Raw genomic sequence first — 21418 nt, forward strand, 5'->3', positions numbered from 1 at the left:
AGAAATCCTATGATGTGATTCGACTCACATCAGTCCCTAATTTGCTGTTTCTGCATAAGATCACTGGAAAATCCAGTCAAGTTGGCAATGAGCTTTTGTTGCCCATGGCAAAGATGCCACACCCTTGACATCCATCATTCAGAGCTCTGCTGTCTATATACTCTGAGTCCATGTGCTACAAAGGCAAGGCTAGGCAAGTTGAGGAGAAAATAAAGGCAGGCTTGTGGCATCCCCAGAAGGGTCACAACACTGCCCAGGTTTCTGAGCATAGCCATTTCATGGAAAGAATAGCAGAGGGTTACTTATATATCCAGGAGTCCTCACAGCTACAAAGCATTCCCAAATTCGATGGCACTGAAAAAGCAGGCATAAATTTGTTTCATGTTTTTACTTTTCTTTCACCTTGGCAGACTAGTTCTCTTTAAAGAGAAAATCTATGTAAGTTGCTGCAGAGTAAACAGAAGACATGCTGCTCCTTTTATTTGCTTATTCCTTCATGGCTATGCCAAAAAGAGATGTGGAAAAAGTTACTTTACAAATTCTTCCCTGAGAAATCACTTGTCTGATGCTGAAACATGACTACTTTGCTTCCTAGGCTGTCAATTCTGATTTACCAGTCCTATGCTATCAGTCCAGTCCTATAAGCAACAGGAGGAGCTATAAAGATAGTAGCACAAATACAGTGAAGCTGGGTGTGGCTTTAGGATGTGATCACATCCCACATATATTAGTCAGTTGACTTCTTGGTAGAGGAATCCCTAGAAAAGGAAAAAAAAAATGCTGTTTGTCTCCCTTTCTTTCCATAAGAAGGCTGTTGGGGAAAAGAGCTTTCTTCCCATGCACCTCTGTTTTCATCACAGATGTTTGTGCCCTGGTGAATTTTCTTCAGTGCTTTGAGGACCTCATTTTCAAATGCTATAGAGAGAAGTCTTCCACTTCTCTGAGACTCCCACTAACAGATCTCCCTGTTAAGTTATTCTATGTCCCCATAGTTTCCTTTCCCTCAACTGCACTGATCCTATCTCCTCAGGTTTTGTGAAATCGTTCCTTTTAAATATGATTCTTTTTTTTTACATCATATGTAGTGAGGAGAAGAAGTTGCATCCATACCCTGTCCCATCTTCATTCTGTGGAGAGGTTTCTTTGATATACACAAAGACCACTAATGTTGATAACACTGAATTTCTATGTGGCATTTCTTAGCCACATCTATGTGCTGCTCTTGGCCACACACCACACCACTGCGGTTCTGATGCATTATAGGACACCGACAGAGATGGAAGCAGGAGGATTAAGAAAACAACTGTTAAATGGAACTGTAGATAGATTTGACATCCCAGCTATTCCTTATCCCTCAGCGCACATATTTATTATTTGTACATTTCCAGCAGTGTAGAAAATGCCTTTTCCAAATTCCATGCACTGAAAGGAGGATAGTCCCCCCCTCCCCCGATGAGGGGGATCCCAACATAATTTGTTCTGCTCAGACTTTCAGCTCTGAAACCTCTAAGACATGACTATTTAATGTATTTATATGCTTAAGAAACAAAATGTGGCTCTCTCTACCCAGTTCAGTTTGGATATAAAGGCCATATTACTGCCATCTAACCTAAAAATTATAACGTTTCCAACCACTGAAGGGCCACAGTGCTAAAGGAGTCGGCAGTCAGCCTCAAGAGGCTGAATGAGAAACACAGATATTTCTGTTTAGAAGGGAACTCTTTTGTGTTCAGATTTCCTTGGTTTCTTCAGCTTCTAGAAGTCTTGAATTTGAGACTTCTGCAGTTTGCCTCTGCAGGTCCTCCTGCTAACCACAGAGTGCTTTGGATAGGCAATGCTAGCTTTGAAGCTGGCGAAAGTCTGGAAACTTCATATAAAACAGGGCAGCTTCAAGAAGGATTTAAATGCAGTCAACTGCAGCCCTTTTCCTGACAGCAGAATAGAACTAATTACCATTAGTCACACTTGTAGAACAATTAATACATTTTTCCTTTGCTAAACAAATGCAATTTGCAAGACCAAACCATACAAAAGGGTGGAGGGGTTTTAACACATGCCAGTTGGATTTGGTTTCCGTGTCTCCAGATGGCAGTGAGTACAGAACAAGGCCACATTTCTCGGCGTGAACAAGAATCTCCATCTGCAGCCTCTGTGTGCCACAAAGCCTGTGACTCATCTGACTGCTTTGTACTGGCTGGGCTACTGCTGGGTTTGTGTAACCATGTCCTCCCAGGACTGGGCTCCCAAGTGCCTCAGTAGGCCCAGATCTGCACGTGGTTAAGTCACAAGAAGGCAGATCTAAGCACATCAAGGATGTTTACCAGCCACAGAATTCGGGATTCAATTTCTGTCCCTGAAAGCCCATCTGTCCCAAAAGCTCTGGGACTGATGCCCAGGACAACCGACTGACCTGCCTGCCCATGTGTTTTATACTTTCAGAACACTTTCCAAAGTTTTGGAACTTTTCACATTCCCAGAAATGTGAATGAAGACAGGTCATGCCCATCTTTACAGAATGAGCACAGATGCCTTTCTCATCTCTTTTCTTCAGCAAACTCTACCAGCCCCTCCATTTCTGTGGAGTTCTCTACAGAAAGATGTCCCCACACTTTGTGTGATCTGTCCCCTCTGAAGGAGAGACTTGCCTGCAAGAGAGAGCAATAGTTTCATATCAGTAGAACCACCAGACATAGGCAGTAATGTAACAGTCCTTCTAATGCATTTCCTAACATGCCTCTAACAAAAAATACTGAAATACTTCATAACCATGGACTTAGGTGAGCTCAAGTCTCTATCCATCTGTTCCCCTTTGTATGCTGGTGAACTGTCCTAAAGCCATACAGACAAAGGAATCAAACATCATCTGGTCTTCCAGCTCTACCTTTTCCAATCTTTAGTTATCTATTTTCTTAATACCCAGATTTTCATTCTTGAGTGTAAAGTAATAATGTTTTTATTTTTCTGTGCTGCTGTAGCTTGAAGGATCTATAAATGTATCTGAAATCCACAGGAGTAACTCAGGATGGAATAACATTTTTATTATCTATGATGGGCAAAAGTAGAACAAGAGCATGAGACAGAAGAGTTAGAAACTCTGTCTTTTAACACTAGACTTTGGACATTGTTACCTCCACAGTAAATGGCAATTTCCCCATATCAGAGACATATCAATGAAGAGGTTTTATGTTTCTCTGTTCATGGAAGATGTAAGATGGAACAACTGGACAGATGCACATTTATATGTTTGTAATACAGAAGTATTACCAGCTACCATGGAGAAGAGCAGGCCTAGAAACTATGTGAGGGCTGTCTAATGCCCAGCCTTTCCAAGTGCTGACCAAACACCGTGACCAACGGGGTGGATGGCTTGGTGTGGCTGTTGTCCCCACTCTCTGCTCACTAGCTGGTACAGAATAGACATTCCCACTAATTTTCAAACCAAGAAAGGCCAGAGCCACTACTGGGAGCCTGCCAGCACACATCATGTGGCTTCAGGGTTCAGATGGTGGGGGCTTTACTCTTCTCACCACTACAGAGGAGCACAGTGCCTGTGGGAATTCATACCTTGCTCGGTTTTACAAGCTCTGAATGCATAAGACTGAATTTATAGAGTTTTCTTTCTGCTGTTTTTTTCAGTATAGTGGCTCCCTCTGTGAGATGGCAGGCAAGCAAGCAGCTAGAACATTAGGAAGTATTGTATTTATTGGGTCCTGCAGTCATCAAGAAGGTGGGAGGCAGAAAAAAGCATCCTCTTAGGAAAGATACAGATTAGACTTTGAGTCAGTTCTACAGCCAACTGTTTTAAAAGCCCCAGAAGAGGCTTAACTATTTAAAAATGATTTAGCAGGTGAAACTGCTCCATGTGAATTATTTGGTGGAATTAAGGAGATGAGAATGATTAGGAAGGAGTGAGGAGCTTTATCAAGTCAGCACTAAATGTTCAGCTGAAAAAGGGAGGGCGGGCAAGACAGCTCATAGATGCCTGTGATTTTCAAGTGATCCGTGAATGTTTATTGGGACATCGTGTCTCTGACCCCAGAATGGGAGGGGAGCCAATCTGTATAAAAGATACTCTTATATTCCTGGCATAGTTTTGTGGTGAGCAGAATCTGCTGTATGTATATTTTATGTTTCAGGTTGCAGGGACCTGTGTGGGAGTTTTATATAATGTCTTTCAATATTTATTTGGTTAAACTTTACAATTATGATCCTTAGAGAAAATTATTCTCAGATGCTGGATTGTGCCTGTGTAATTTGACTGAGATTATGCACACAGACTATCTCTTACTCATACACAGCAGCATCTCTATCATGTGTGCTCCTCTAGCCCTTCACTTCTAAATATCTCTGATAATATATTTATCCTCTCAGCCACCATATGGGTAAACCAGTGACAGCTCCCCATGGCAGATTGATACACAGACACACTGGCAGACAGTGCCTACACTTAAGCATTCCCTGGGGTCCCTGTGGTTCCCAAAGACAAACTGGTAAGTTCAGAAGGTGTCTCAGACTACCAAAGACCTAAACTACCTGTGGAAGGCGGGAACTTCCAGGAATATGTGCTGGTTCCCTGCAGAACTAGTAATGCACAATAGTTTCAGCAGCTGATGTCAACATATCTAAGTTCAAACAAAGCTAAAACTATCAGTATTAGTGATTTTTCCCCCTCAGACTTCCTTCCTTTTTTGTCTTTTATGGAAGAATCCCCATCGACAAGTCAGACTTGTACCTCATTCCAAACAACTTCTCTAGGGCACTTGAAAGGACACATGAAAGGTGTCTAGAGTTTAAGAAAAAAATGTTCAGACTGGAAAGATTAATGTAGGAGAGGGACTGTGTTGGCTGACAGGATGAGGACTGAGAAAACACTGTCATAGGTGGAAGGATAATTTATCTAAATACCAACTCTGCTGTACATTACTGTGCAAGGGGAAGAGGGGTGTTCTCCTACATGAAAATCCTTTGCTTCTTAATTATTCCAGACCACAGAAACTGGAACAATTTGCTAGTAGAATGACAGTGAAACAGATCCAAGAGTTCTCCACCAGAAATGTGGAGGCACCAAAGATATTCCAAACATTATCGCAGCATTTTGGTCTGCTTCTTGTTGTTTTCTGCAGGTCTAGGCTGATGTCATCACTATTGTGTTCCTTAGGAAAAGCCTGTAGTGTTGTGTCTCACCCCACTGTCCTCCACATGGAGCTCCCCAATTTTTGAGCTCTTCATAGATTATTAAAAAGAGGCTAAATGAAACAAAAGTCTACTCTTCAACATCTTTATCCCATTCAACATGTGGAGCTCCCCAGCTTCTGAGCTCTTCACAAACTATTTAAGAGAGGCTAAATTAACAAGTCTACACTTCTACATCTTTATCCCATATATAAATATCCCCAGAATGAGATTGCTGTATCATTTTGGGTGCATGAACAATAAAACTGATCAGAGGCTGAGAGGTGAGGCTGCGTGTGGGTTGGGTTTGTTTCGTGGTGGTTGAACCAGCTCAGATACACAATGAGACAAACGTGTGCCACACAAGCCACCAAAATACAAGTGGCTTGGGACAGGCCAGGGCAGGCAAGCATGTGGGTCTAGTCACATCAGTGAGAACAATCATGTCTTTACCGCTCCCATGTAATGGAAGCAGCCAAAGATCTGTCAGCACAGTAGTTCTCATTAAACCCCAGCATTTGCCAGTGGTGAGTGGAACCTGGCACTTCCCAGGCAGAAGTATGTGCTGCACACACACTCTTTCTCTGAGGTTTCTGGGAAGCATCAAGCTGCACAGCCACTCTGTGCAGGCTCTTAACACCAACATCTTTGATTTGCACAGGGCTTGCTGCTCACTGAAGAACCCTCTGTTCAGTGCAGGCACAGTGAGTCCAGAGCTTCCAGGAAGCACAGGGCTGTGGGCTCCAGAAAGGGTTGGGATTTTCAGGTGCACTGAGCTATGATCTGTTTATTTCCTCTGAGCAATATTCAGAAGCTCTTTGCTCTTCTTGTTGGGTAAGGAAATCCTAGAAAAATACCAAAAATCCTCAGATTCTACCAAAACCAATATCCAAGTAAAAAACAAGTGTATTTCTATGTAAAGACAGATGTGAAGTACCTCAAGTCATTGCACAGATGCTAGAGAAAGTCACGAGAAAAGTTAGGCTCTAGTCACTACTATGCTGTGTTATGTTTCCTTTTGCATTCCCATGTGGGTAGGAGGGAGAAGGAGAAATTAAATATCCTGAAGTTGAATTTAGGTCATGAGGAGTCTCTAGGGTTAATAGGAACTGTTATTGCTGAGATGCCAGGGAAAACTATTTCAGAGCTATCAGGTCTGCCAAAAAGAGCAAAATTAATCAAACATTTGAGTTCCTGTGTAGGAAGTAAAAATAATTATTCTGTTATTTATTACTGTAAAAAAAGGTCTAATTTCAGCCAAACTGTCTGAAAAAAAAAGCATTCAAATTTTATGCATTTGTGGCTGTAGGAGGATTTGACTTGGATGGTTTAAATGAGTCCCTGTGTGTGTGTGTAAATGTCACAACATGCCATATAAGCAAGGGTCTGACGAGCCTGAATACGGCTGCGTTTGAACTTGGGGAAAATTCAGATTCATGGCCTGCTTGTATTTTGGCACAACAAACTGAGCCAAAGCCTTTACCCAAACACACCCAGGACTGTGAAAAGTTCAGTCCTGTATCCAGTCTCTGGTTCCATGTCTGCTGCTGCCCTAAGCAAGCATGAAGTGGGTTGCATAGGCCTTTTGTGTGTCACAGATGAACCAATATATTTCCTGCATTGGTTTGGAAGTGCTTCTTGTTGCAACTTCATAATGAGCTGTCTCTACAGCAGATGTCAAAAGCCAAATTTAAGAAGTTTATTTTCCATCCTTAAATCAGTATTTCCTGAGAAAACAAACTCTTTGTGAATATTTAAATCTGCGTGATGACCCGTGTTTCTCCAGTGCCAATGCTTTGTGCGCTATGAGAGAAAACAAGAGCTGATTCCCAATGTCCTCTTCTCCTTCCCACGCCACTGGGAGCCAGGCGTTGTGCTGAGGCAGCACACTTGGCCTCTGAGGCGCTGAGGGAGATCCTCCACTGGAGGAGTCGATGAGGAAGCTGAAACTTCATCTGTCTGCTGAGCTGCTGTGCACATCCCAGTGCTTAGCTGTGTCTCTGCTGGATGAAGTCCCCTCAGTTTTTCTTGGAAGAGTCCTCCTGTGGAAGCAGTGTTTTTGCAGGCAGAGCACCTCCAGCTGTAGCCAGCGGTGGGCTCTCACCTTCTACCAGAGTGTGCTATAAAATAATGATTTCCCCACTAGCTGCAGAACAGTCATACAGAGTAACAGAAAAATCACATTACAGCTATCAAATTCTGCAGAATGGTTCAATAAACATAGGTGACAACCCAATTCTCTGCTACTTCTGCGGAGAGGTCTAAAATAACATATGTAGATCCCTTGGGCATCATCCTCATTCTTTTAGATGAGACTTTGCCCCAAAAGCATTAAAAAAAAAACCGTGAGAGTTGCTGTTCTCTCCTCTTTGGAAGATCACTGGGAATTGGTCCAAGATTGGATCTTACTTAAGGGAAGATTTCTCCAAAGGGAAGTTCCACATGAGATGAGTTCCCTAGGGATGGAAGAGCTCTTGGCTCTTGGCCGGTCCCTTTATGAGAGTATCTGGACTGGCCAGAGCGAGCTGTAAATGACACATGATCAGGGCTGGCTTTATTTTCCCAGTCGGGGCAACCTCCAAGGCTGCACAGTTCAGTGTGAATTCACCTCCTGGAAAACCAAGACTGCCTTGACAATCTGCTCTGGTCCTGCTTGTACTGATCTTTTGGTTATGTTATGGGTGACCCTTTACAGTGTGTTTAATGGCTTTATGGGAATCTGGGAAAACATCCAATCATTCATAGTTGAAATATTGCACTTTGGACTTGGTACCAATACAAGCAACCTTGTACTTTATAAAACTGACTGGGAACTGGTTTCCCACCCCTTTTACTCTTCCAAGAACTACAGCCACCACAATAAAGTAGCAGTAGAATTTATGATCGTTTACAGTAAGTGGAAACAAGGCGCTTCTGGTATTCCATCCCTGGTGCTATTTTCCTTAAAGCATCAAGACTCCTAAGAAATGCTTCATGCACAGTCACATGCAAGTATCTACCAGGACTTTCAAGCTGCTTTGACTTGCCCCGAAAGGAACAAAAATCTCTTTGCAGTTACAAAATAATACACAGATTAACTCAGATCAAGTCACCAACAAAAGAGCACTCCTGACTCAAGGTCTCTAAAAAATTCTCAATTCTTTTTTTTGCTTCTTTTCCATCAGTATTTTATAAAAGTCTGTTCTCATGGTAATACTCTCTCATACATAAAACAGACATTCTGAAAAATGCAGAAGCAACTTTAAAGAAACCTGGACAGAGGTGAAGGCAAGGGGTCTTTCATTTCAGAAAAAGCTAAGAAAGGGAGATCTTCCCAGCTTGAGTGATGGCTCTGGAATTTGAGTTAGGACAAACAAAGATCCCAGCTCATCATTCCAGTGTGTGGACTATTTTTAAAAGAAGGAGATGTTATGTCTGTCAACCTGCCCAGAAATCCTTTAGCCAGCAAAAGGAATCTGAAACCAAGATTGCCAAAAGCCAAAAAGGAGTATTTTGCAAAGGTTTTGGGGTGTTAGGGCTGGGCAGAGGAAGAAAATTACTAGAAAACACATCTGGGAAAACAGATTGGCCATTGACTTGTAACAAGACCTAAATTTGCTGCAGTCAAACATAAACACATGCAATCCTGGGGCTGTGGATTGCTGGATGGAGAGTGGCCAAATGAAGGAAGTGTTGCCCATGGTCTCACTGTGCATAGAAAGGGATTGAGAACGTAATATGGATGAATCTGAACTATGTGGGGAAGGGAAACTCCCCTGCTGTAGCTCCTGGACTTTCTGGTATTGCAGTTCAGGAGCTTCTATCACAAGGACTCAACACTCCAGAAAATGTTTGGTTTGGTGTGTGAGTAGAAGACCTCCTTTGGGAGGCACACCAGCATGAACCTGACTGGTCCCACAGTGCCAGGAAACAATTTCATTATTAATTATCCATAAATGTGGAAACTCGAGCACTGAGCAGAGCAGATCTCCAGGTCACAAGGGATCAAGGACAGTGTTGGAGCTGAAGCACAAGCTCCCAACATAAAGAATATAATCCAGCGTTTCCCAAAATTCTCTGTAATTCTTGGCGTGCGGAGGTAAGAGAAATGGATAAAACCAGCAAGGCCTCTTAAGAGTTCCTTTAGAAACTCCTGGTTTCAGATCCTCAGAAACAAGTGGCTGCTTGAATACACCTAAAGTGAAGCACCCAAGGCCCAAACTAATAACTTATGAAAATAAATTAATGAAAATATTCTCTGGAAAGGACAGCATAATCTCTGATGTCACAGACATTGCATGTTTGTTTACATTTATCCTATAGAGTTTAAACAGTGTTTGATATAGCACAAACACTGTAGGAAATACCTATAATACATAAGGCAGCAATGGAACCCTGAATTTGCACACACTCTGAGCAACTCTAAATTGCTCCTTGCCCTCAGGGTTTGTTTTTTATTGGTTTCACCACTTAAAGCATAAAAAGAAACCCATCATGAAGTCCTACAAAAGCTGCTGCCCAAACTGTTGTTGACCATACATACTCAGGGAAGGGGGGAAGGTAAAAGACTTTCACCTTCTTTTGAAGGAGGCTCAGCTTTCAAAACTTGAGGAAAACTTACATTATGTTGTTTCTCCAACACATAATTATGAACTGAACCAACCATGCAGATTGGTTTCCTCCCTCTATATTGATGCATTTTGAAGTCTGCTCTGCCATTTCTGATATTGTTCTTAGAAAATTGTTGTCATTATCTTCAGAGTTAAATAACCTGAAAGTGAAATGGAATTGTCCAAATTGACTGATTTAATTTTTCTTTTTTTTTTTTTTTTTTCACCAAATGGCCCAAAACATTATGATTTGATCTGACAAAACCCAATTCTCTCCTTCCCTGTCCTAATTTCTCCTTGTGACCACAGGGGAGAAAAAAAAGACAGTTTTTGTACGGGTCTGGCTCACCTGTGACCTCAAGTGACCACATCTTTCTATGGTTGGTTTGAAAGTAACAAATTTAATCCAGAAATGTTGTTTGTTCATGGTCCTTCCATAGTACACAGTGATAGTTTTTGTTAGCAAATCTCTCTGCAAAAGCAAGCAAAATCTCAGAAAACTGCTCTGACTGCTGTACAGAGACAAAGGAACATGTAAAGTTTTCCCTGCAAAACTAACTTGTGGCTTCCACAGAGTGAAAACAAGAGTCATGACAACTCATTAGAGGGCAGGAAAACCAAAATAAAAATCTTAGCTATCTTGACATGAATTTTGCTTTAAGAAGCATTGACTAAGAAAGCATGGTAGTAATTATACATTTGCACTTTATTCTTCATTTAAACACATTTTTAAAACCACATTAAAAATCAGAAAAAGAAAAATAAAGAGAAAAAAGAGCATCCAGTACATTAAATTACCACCAGTGGAATTTTGCAATGGCCTGGAGAGAGCAATCATTTGACTTTAGGGGCTGTAGGACAGATCAAGGGTTGTTACACTTCCTGTCTCCAGAATGGAGTCCTCAGATGGGTCAAGCCTATTTTGGAAATCGAGGGCCCTTGTAAAATTTCTCTCAAAACACTCCATCACCCTCTGACAGAGCTGTTCACAATGGATCCTGCAGGTAGAAACACCATCTTCAACCCTGAAGCAGGAGCTGCTACTGTTTGAGGTAAAGCAACAAAAGTTACTTGCAGCTTTGCCCCAGAAGGAGTCTTCTCACTTTTTATCCTTTTATTTTTTCCTGACCAAAAAAGCTGCTTATTGAATTATTTATAAATGCTGTTAAAGAAACAGCTATGTGAACTGTTCTATAAATTGCATATCCTACTACATGCTTTCAGAAATCACATTTTTGCTCTATTTGAAGACATGCTGAAGGCATAACACTCTTTCTCTAAAATGAAAATGTCAGGACACAGCAGAAGAGGCTCAGAAGACCCTGAATATGACAACAGCTTTGATTTCTTCCTCCCTCTCAATTCTGAACAAACATAGCCAATGCTTTCAGCAGGGTTAAGTATGCAGAGGCCAAGCCAGGTTGTGAGCAGACCTAACTTCTCATTCAAGCATCAAGGAGGAAAATTAAAAAGCATTGTATTCTGAAGTCTTCTAAGTGGAAAAGCACTTCAGGGTTGGACTTTGCTCAGCCACATGCTTCTAACTCACTTTACAGGAAAAAAAGCAGGGTTCCCATAATGGTCTTCAGTGCAAACATCATCCTCTAAGTACAGCAAGTCCTCACTCTCTGAGCTCTCTGCACACACCTCAGTGAGTTACTGGAGCTGAAAACCTTTCTTAAGGACTCTTCTCTCACTAAACAATTCATTTTGTAAAGGTGTGGAACCATCTGCTTTATTCCTTGGGGAGCTATTGAATTAATTGTCGTGACAAAGATTCCTTGCCTACAAGATTCTTTTGACTACAGAAGAGGAGGAAAAACAAAAGAGGAGAGGCTACAATTAAAGTGGACACCCTACCTGAGTTACCACAACTTTTAATCTCGCCTGGTAGCCCCTGTCTCCTGAAACCCAAAACAATCAGGTGTCACCCAGCATACTCCTCATGGCATGATCTGGTGATCTCTGGAATATTGTCTTCCCCCATCAGTTTCTGGAGAAGACAAGCCCAAGGGTGTGTGCAGAGGAGTACAAATGAGTATCCAGTCCTGGAGTTCCTGGCTTGGATCTTCAGTAGAGTTGGCATAAGAGCTGATTTGTACTTTGGATCACTACAGCTTCCTAAGAACTGGCTCTAAGACACATTATGTGACAGGAATTTCCTGAATCACCACACATTCTTAACGAAAAGATTAAAGCTAGAAGGGTATTTTTGTGTCTTTCATCCTCATGCATTCAATTCCAGACACCTCTAAAGGACAAGGACTGAGATGAGCCCTAAATTCCCCTATCTAGAGAGATGAAGCTCTTGGTCATAGATATCCAGGTGCCAGAACCCAAAGCCTCTGCACAGTCATGAAGATGATGTCCACAAGATCACATGAGCCACATCAGAGGGTGCAATATCCTCAGTTCTCTTCCACCCTTAGCTCTGTTGATCAAATATAAGTTTGAGTGAATAAGACACACCAGGGAGGCATCCAAGATAGCAAATAATCTGTCTCCACACTGCTGTAGGTCTATATATGCTACTGCCCAGCTTTACCTGTATCCTTTACCAATCACAGCAGTGACTTGGTTGTGACCAAACCCTACTTCAGTGACTTACAGTGAGGCTCTCTGACTCACCACCCTACAAAGCCCACAGTGGGGTTAAATGGATCCCTCCTTCCTTTTCCCATACAGTCAACATCTCACAGTGCCCACAGGGCATTTTTCTCCAGTCCCACAGTGTGATCTGCCTTTCTCTTCACCCTGTGGATCATTTTCAGCAAAGGCTTTGGACAAGCAGCAAGGGAAAGTATTTGCACAATTGCTGTCCATGTTTAGGATCCCAGCTAATTTCTTGGACTCTGACTTCTGAGCCCTACAAAATGCCAGGGATTTACCCCACTGTCTCAGGCACTGTTTGGGATTGAAAGAGTATTGAGTCTGAAAGCCCTGGCTAAAACCTGCCTTAAAATAAAGGGGATGAAAAGATTTCCAGCTCCCTTACCTGGCTGAAGGACACTCTAAAGAACTACCTTACTAAAATGCACTCCTTTATTCAGTTTTTGCTGTTAATTTTAGTGGGAGTCCAGATTTCTTTCTGCCTTCCAGTTTTGCCTTTGTTGTTGTTGAGTTTCTAAGGAGTCTGTCAGACACAAGAAACAGTATCTCTCAGCACACAAGTGTGTAGGGGTGCTATGCCAGGGAACGTCATTAGCAGGCTTATTTAGAGAAAATGGTGAGTTAACCACAAAATGCTCTGCTGATAATTTGTTTAGCTGCTCCTGTGGCCAGAAGTGTGGTCAGGCTCCCACATCCAGGAGCTGTTAATCACCTGTCAGAGGGCTCCTGCAGAGTCTTCTGCAATTGCAGCCCTCGTCGGGTGAGGCTCTGTCAGCAAGGGAAATGAAAAGAGCAATATTCAAAAAGCTTTTGAGAGAGAGAAAAGAGCTGTGGCTGAATCTCATCTGTGGTGTACCTCATCTGGGAGTGGATTTAATTTGCTAATAGAAACCCCAATTCTTATGGCAGTAAGGGACCATGTAATTAACATTATTTTGCAGCTGGTGTTTTAATGATTCCATACAGCTTGTCTTTCCTCATCTGTTACTCCATCCCACGCCTTACAACATTGGAATATATGAGCCAACATCAACAAAACTGGACACATAGGAGAAGTCCTGTGCATATTATGTTTCTACATTTCACTAAATCAGGACAGAAGAGACAGAACCATCCTGGGAGAATCCTTTCACTGCAATCTCAGCTCCTATGTACCTGAGAAAACAAATATCTCCTGAGAGGAGTGCAAGTGCCCCAACTACAAAAATACCTTGAGGTCACATCTAATTAGAGACATCAGAGAACACAGTGTCAGGACAGAGTCTCAGACTAGAGGAGTCCCACATGCTCCCTCAGACAGATGCCCTGAAGAGCAGAACACACTTTCCTGAGGCTCAAATAGTCCTTGTAAATGAGCCAGAGTCCTTTTTTCTACCCTTAACACTGGAAAACTCAGGACCAAACCTGCAAATCAGAGGGAGGAAAAAGCAGTGCTGGCCATGAGAACTAAGAGCAGAAAGGAGACTTCAGCATCAGATCTGTGTGAGAGGTGTGCTTTACCCTTTCCCTAAGGAAAGAAGAAAACACGAAAGCTCAAAGTGAATGCATATTTCCAAGAAAAATGCTATGTGATTAAGTGGTATGTTTTGATCGCTAGCAGTGGATATTTCATCATCCAGGAAATTGCTGTTAAGGGTCACTGCGCACTAATTAAGCTTTACTTGCTCGAATCACCTCATCACACCCCACAGCACGTGCTCTGCCTTTGCTCTGGCTCTGTAGGTCCAGTTCTGGGCACAGACACACGGAGAGCTGCTGGAACTACACCCCATGTGCTGGACAGAGCTCTGCTCCTGCCCACCCTGGCTGGAATACGCTGCTCCTCACTGGCACCAGGGCACCACCCCGCCTCTGTCCCGGCAAGAAAAGCCTGGCTTCACTGATTTCCAAGCAGCCTTTTAGGGCTGTGAGTTGCCAGATGATGTCTGCACATTTTTGAGAGCCCCTGGGAATCCACAGGTTGATTTTGATGGGCTTTAGGCCGGGCTGTTACGCTCCAGCAGCCAGCTAATGCAGACCAGCGATTCCAGCGGGGAATGCTCCAGCACAGGGGCTGTGTTAGTGGGGAGACTGAATCAAAGTGACAAGGAATAGATAGATGGGGAGTGATTTTGGGGGTAATTAGTTACAGCAGTGATGTGGGATTCAGACTGCTGCTCATTGTGCACCTCTGCATGAGGAAATCCTGTTTGGTTTCCACCTGGATTCAGGGGTATGCAGGTTCTGGAGCTGGCAGGGCTTAGTGAATATTTATCCAGGACAGACATCAGCTCAGATACATTGATTGCTTACTTTGCTCTGGATGCTCTGGACTTAATTTTCAGAGCAGCCAATAAGCAGAGTCATGGGAACCAGATCCAGTCCTGCTCTGCTGGATTTCAAGCCCATGAGGGACTAACAAGCCTTTTGGTTGACCTGCAGCAAAACTGAGTCCATAAACCTCACCCGGAGTTTCCTGCAAGTGGGCCAGGAAGATGTGGGGAATGAGGCTGGGCCTTCAGAGGGGCTTGGCTGCCTTTCTGCTGGACTTCCTGCCAGGTACAGCTACAGCACCTCTCAGACTTCAGATGTTTTGCACCACGGTGTACATATAATACCATCTGGCCTTGCCTTCCCATGCTGTATCTCGGTTAAGCCCAAATATTTATGCCTATTCAGCACTCAGTTTATCCTAAATGGAAAGGAGCGCTGCCAGCATGTAAAAAATATATGTAACACGATGGATCAGCCAAACCTGGACACTGGCAAAGCTTTCTGAGACTGCAGAGCAGGGCATATGCCTACAAGCAGGATTTCTGTTTCCTTGCTGCCAAGGAGCTCATGTCTATCTTAGAGAGTTTATTTGTGGGAAGGAAAAAAGTGGCCCATAAACACAAAGTGTAACAAAAGAAAACGCCAAACTAAATCTGACAGGCTTTTCTTATACCACTTCGTTTTGTGGAAAAATAGCATCTGTCCACTTAAATTAGACCAAAATACTAAGAAGTTTCCTAATGAACTGGCAAATATAGATGCCAAAGGGGTGAGAGCTGAAATCTGGAGAGGATATTAGCTTTTCCCCCGATCCGAATATGATCTTTATTATTATTATTTTTGCTTCTTCTTTCCATTTAATTTGGCAATGGAATTACAGAAGAAGTAAGTTTTTTTGTGTTCTCCCTTCTGTGAACTCAGAATGAACACAGCCAAAATTAACTTCTCCCTGGGAGGTGAAGATAGAAGAAAAGGAAACTAATCTTCATTTCCGACCTCCATTTCCGTGACATTATATCCTTTATTTATAAGACCTGCGCATCATCTGCATATAAGAAAGAAAGAAAATAATGTCTCAAATTGGAATCTGGAAATATTTATTCACTTTATAATGGCATTGCCATAAGAAGTTTGATTTTTTCATCAACTCCAGATTGCACTGTGTAGGAATAGTAACCTCTTTAGCCCACCACTGAATTCTGTGATTCATCAGTGTAACAAAAGACTTTTGGAGGGTTCAAAGTATTTCCTTTCTTTTCTGACAATACACACTGGAAAAATACACAAAATAAACAAGGAAAAAAAGTTGTTTCTGAGGAGAGGCCAAAGAGGGGAGGAAGAGTTCATTGGTCAAAGTAAAGAGTCTGATAAAAAAAAAAAAAATGGAATAAATAGGCTTTGGTGAGTTTTAGACATACATGTTAGAAAGTGTATGCTTTCAGAAAGCAAAACAAATACTTAACTAGCATTCATTAAAATACTAGCAAGTATCACTATTGCACTCTCCCTACCAGGACCCTGCTAGGGAGAGATAGGAAATTTTGTAGATTCTGCTGGGAAATGCTCTGACTTCCGAAGTGCAACACTTCTGATTTTAAAATCCAACTTCTCCTGCAGGTTATCTTTCAGATGTAGACAATATAAGTCTGTCATATTTTTGTTTATGCTGCAGTCAGATATAAAGGTTGTAAATTTGAGTTGATCACAACCCTTGTCTGAAGCACGTGTGCACTTCCGTGGCACTGCTTATCTTCAGTGTTTGGCCAGCTGAGATAACAGGCTGGTGTGTCAAACACGTGACATGTGTTATCTGGGCACCAGGAGCACTTTTGTTGCAGGGACATGTTGACATAGCACTTTTGAGGAGATGTAGACAACATGATGGCTCCACTTATGCTAAGGAACAAGATGAGTGGTCTTATGTCAATGTGTGTGTCTGTCCCCATGCCTGACTCTGTCATCTTGGGCTTGCAGCGTGGAACAACTCAGATGAATTCAACAATAGAAGTGTTTAAAAAAACAGCACTTTCTTTTGGGTATGAGAAGAATTTCATTTTGTTATTGTGGGATCCGAGAGAAAAACATAAGCAGCTCTTTTCTACAGAAAACATGTATCCACATGGGAAACTTGCCTTCAGATTGTTTTTTTTTTTAAGTGTTTTTTCCCTTTGTTAAGAATAAAAACACAGTATTTGAGATTGATAGGCTTGAGCACATTTGGAAAGAGAAAAATTAAGAAGTGCCATTCTTAAGGTCCTTCTCAATCACTAGGACAAATCACAGCCCCACTAAAAACATCGCATGTCAAATTCTGTGATGCCTGTATCCCGGAAAACTGCAGTTTTTCAGGGTTGCATCTTTGCTTGGGGGATTCTAAATCCACTCTGCTCAATCTACCAACATCCTTCAATGTACAAGGATATCAGAAAGGACAGAATGTAGCTGGGGAGCTGCATTTTTGGGGTTGCAGGGAGAAATGCAATCTCATAGTGAATAGTTCTTTTGAGCATGTCTACCCCAGGAGGTGGAAGACAGCAGAGAAGGGCAGGAGCTGGTAGATGCCCTGTGTGAAAGCATCAGATTAGATCTGGAAGTATGGCTGCCACATCTGTGGGATGCCAGACAGTGGCAGATTTCCCAGCTCCAAAGGCAGGACTGAAACAGGCTGATTTCTGCAGGTAACCTACAGAAACCAACCTGGGTCCAGCTGCCTCCCAGGTTCCCTACCATACAAACAATTCCAGGGGAGGTGAGATTGCATGACAAATTCAATTAGAGATGAGCCTGAGGGGGAAAGAAGCTGTCAAAACAGATGATTAAGATGAATGCAGTTTGCAGCCAAGGGGAGTAACCAGCATTAAGTCATGCCCACAAGCAAGGGAAAATAACGTGCTAGAAACTACGAGGTAAAGTGGATTCTTTTTTTTTTTTTCATTGTATTCCTCCTGTTTCTCCTTTTCCTTCTCTCCCACTCTCTATAGTGCTACTGCTTGGCTGCACATTAAACACTTTGACAGTCACACAAAATCATCTAACATTTCTATGGCAGTGAAATACAAAAGCGTAAACAGTTTATTTCTTGTGAAATTTGTAAGGAAAACAAACATTTTACAAGGCTCTGGTTCCCTCTGCCCTTTCCTCCCCTGAAGCCCCCAAAATTATTGCCAGTGTAAAAGACAAGAGAGAAAACAGACCTTAAGTAAACAGAGTCATGAGTGTTATTTACTATCCCCTGGTTATATGCCAAGGAGATATCAACCAAGCAGACATTAGGAAAATATTTATCCAAGCATTAATATATTCTTTGCACATGACACATTGCACATCATTATTTAGCTGGGCTGATAACACGGAAGCTTTACTAACAGCATATTTCTTCCTGTGCTTAGAAATCTTTAAAGCATTTTTAAGCCTGACAGTAAATCACAGCCCAGTCTGCAGATATATTCTGTATACACATGCAGATTTTGCTTCGGCCCTTCTAATCACATGGTTGAGTGTCCATATCTGTTCATCCCTGGAACCTGAATGTCATTTCAGTGATTGAAAAAGGAAGGGGAAAACTACTAATGTCTGCCTCATCCTAAGCTCCTACTAAACTTCCCAGCATCATCTGCCTCCACTGCTTAATGAGGGCACTGATCGAGTGAAGCAGATCAGAAAATACAAGAACTGAGACAAGTCTGGGAAGACTCCTGAACAAATCAAGAAAGCATTTAAAATGTCTAAAGCATTCTATTGTTTTAGGGCTGGGAGGTCGTGGGCTTTTTCTGGTGATCTGTCAATACTTCTCCTCAGAATAAGTCCTAAGAAGTCTTATATTTGGTCATATTTTTTTATTAAGTTTGGCAGATGAAAATGTTTAGATAGTTCCCATCTGTCCTAGGCAAGAAAATAATTCTCTCCCTGTTCTGACTGTTTCTGTGTAATAAATATGAATTCCAAAACGTGGGAATTACAGCAAACCTGATTGTATTGACTGGAATGGAACTAATGGACACAGGATTAGAAGCACAGATCTCTTTAACTGTTTAGTCAGCATGAAAGGTGTAGGATCCACTGACCAGAGGACACCATGGACTGAGCTCTGAAGGGGAGGAAGAAGAGGGTCAAGGCATGGATGTGGGTGAATTAGGCAGTGGGAACCCCTGAGTTTCCTTGCATCAGACCTCACAGCAATTCCACCAGGACTCTGAGCCCCTCATTCTGTCATTTTCAGTAACAAGCCCAGGGAGACAAAGGTATAGACACCAGTGCTCTGAAACTCAGCACGGATCTGAAACACCTCCTGGTGATGCCCTTTAGACAAGCCTTTCCCTAACTATTAAAAAAACATTAAAATATTCTAGATCTTTTCATACCTGCTTTACATGGAAAGCTGGTGCCTGGAGAGCCTTAGTGACACTATGAGAGTTGGTGACACTCAGGAACAGAAACTGAGTCATGATTCCTCTTGTCCTGTCTGAACTCCCAGGCCCTCATCAAAAAGCCTGGACAGTCTTTGCAGCTACAGATTTGTGCAGAGATCCACAGGGACTCATAAAAGCTAAAACTGCCTTTAAAAATTACTTCCTAGGCATGCAAAGGCATAAAGTTAAAGGTTTCTGAGATAAGTTGTAACTTACAGCCCCAGTACATGCCTGCCTGCTAATCCATCTTTTCAGGGAAAAATGTCGCAAGGAATTGCAATCCTTCCCTTTGGAGCAGCAAGATCCACAGGCCACTCAGTCCAGCAGCATCACGCTTGCACTTAGTTGGGGATTTGTCATGCTCTCTAACAAAGGCTTCACTTCATAATGCTCAAGTAATGTGCCATGTTAAGAGGAGAAATAAAGAAGGGAATTGTTAACGCAGTGAGATTTCCCACCCACTCTTAAGGGCTTGAAGCTGGGTCCTGTGACCTCTCTGTGCTATTGGCCCATGGCACGTGCAGTCGCTTGCCTCTGGGACCTGCCTTTCCAGCTCTTGACTCATAAGGGAAACTCCAAAAATCTCCAGAATCTCTAAGAGTGCTACAGTGAGTGAATTGCTCCAGTTAGGCTTATGACTGTTGGTTTGCAGTTTAGCAATTGTGGAGCACTCCAGCCACAGGTTTGACAGAAAGGGGGGTGGGGGGAAAGTCTGCACATTATTTCCCAGTGAGAAACTCTGGAGGTGATAAGAACATTTCAGGAATAACTGATAAGCTATATCCTGCTGGTGTTTTTTTAAATTTATATTAATAGATTAGCTGAGTTGAATCAAGGATTCTGGGTGAGGAATGTCTCCAAGATGAATGGAAAGACAACACTCATGGGAGTGATTCTCAGAACAGACTGAACGTTGCCTGCTGGTTTAATGGCAAGAGTGAGGTTTTCTTAAAGAATCGAGTTCCATCTCAAAATTTCATCATTTTTTTTAAGCCCAGATAGGATTATTATCTTTAATCTGTTCTCTTTTGTGATAAAGTTTCTTCAGCACCTCCCACAAGCCCATAACTTCTGTTTAACACCTTTGTAAACAGTCTGGATTGAGATATTACAAATGACAGGGACTACACCTTCTCCAAGAAAATGCATTCCATTTCAATCCGGCATCAATAGTCTAGCAAGATTTGTAACTTAAACTTGAATTACAGGCATCAATTAATATATTCCAGTTTGTTTAGAAAGCCCACTCCCATTTGCCTTGCTAGTATCTTTCCCATGCTTAAGCTGGCACTAGTTAATTCTGACTCCTGCATACCTCTGGGATATCCATTTCTAGCCTAACTGGTGGAAAATTGGTTGTTGATGCTCAGGAAATAACTGATTTTCCATCCATTATATTGTAGCCTTTCTGAGAATATTATGCTGCTGATACATAAACCACTGATTACAGTTTTTAGTTAACAAATAGGTTTTGTCAATCGCCCCAGGCGCTGCCTAACAAAGTTGTGCTTAACAGCTAAGGAGGCCGATTTCTTTGGGGATATTGCTTAAATGGAGCACAGAGCTGGAGTACACAACAGTTGCTATTCATCAGGCACAGGGAAAAAAAAGCCTGGCAGCAAGCCAGAAATGTAAAACAGCTCTGTAAGTTGGCAGAGTAGTTTATAATTACTGCTATTAAAATATACACACACACACACATATATCTATATCTATATATCTATATATCTATATATATATATATATGCATACACACACACATGTCAGATTTGCTGAGATACAAAATGCCCTAACTTCAGGGCAATATTTCTGTGATGATTTCATTCCGTGATTAAGTATTTCGGAAGGAAGATATAAGATATTAATTAAAGAGGATAAATACCTTCTTAATTAGCTGATGAAATACAATTTGCATGGAAGTGAATTCTTTTTTATAATTGCTGAATGTGCCTGGGGCAATGTTTCAGTACATGCCCACTTTTCCCTTTCTGTCATCCTCAAGGAGTTCTAAATAAATATTTAGAAACTAATTCTGTTCTTGCTCACAGTGGGGGAATTACTGTGGTCTGAGAAATCAGAAAGGCAAATCAGGCCAGCTGATTTTGCCCCTTTTTCTTTCCCTTCCTCCTGCATAGCAGAGTGGAAAGAAGCACTCAGAGCCATATGAGATATTCTGGGTTTGCACAAGGAAGACAGCAAGAGAGAGGTTACTACAAGGTTTTCCTACACTGACAATATTGTCATGTAAATCATCACATGGGTTTTTTTGTTCACCCTCTAACTTTTCTGACACGATTAGATATTCCCTGCTTAGACATATGCCAGTCCAGAAGATATGAAGAAGGATATTCTGGCAGCTATGAAATTGCCAGTGTCTGAAAAATA

Source organism: Taeniopygia guttata, chromosome 8 (genome assembly GCF_048771995.1).
Source record: "Taeniopygia guttata chromosome 8, bTaeGut7.mat, whole genome shotgun sequence".
Classification (NCBI taxonomy): domain Eukaryota; kingdom Metazoa; phylum Chordata; class Aves; order Passeriformes; family Estrildidae; genus Taeniopygia; species Taeniopygia guttata.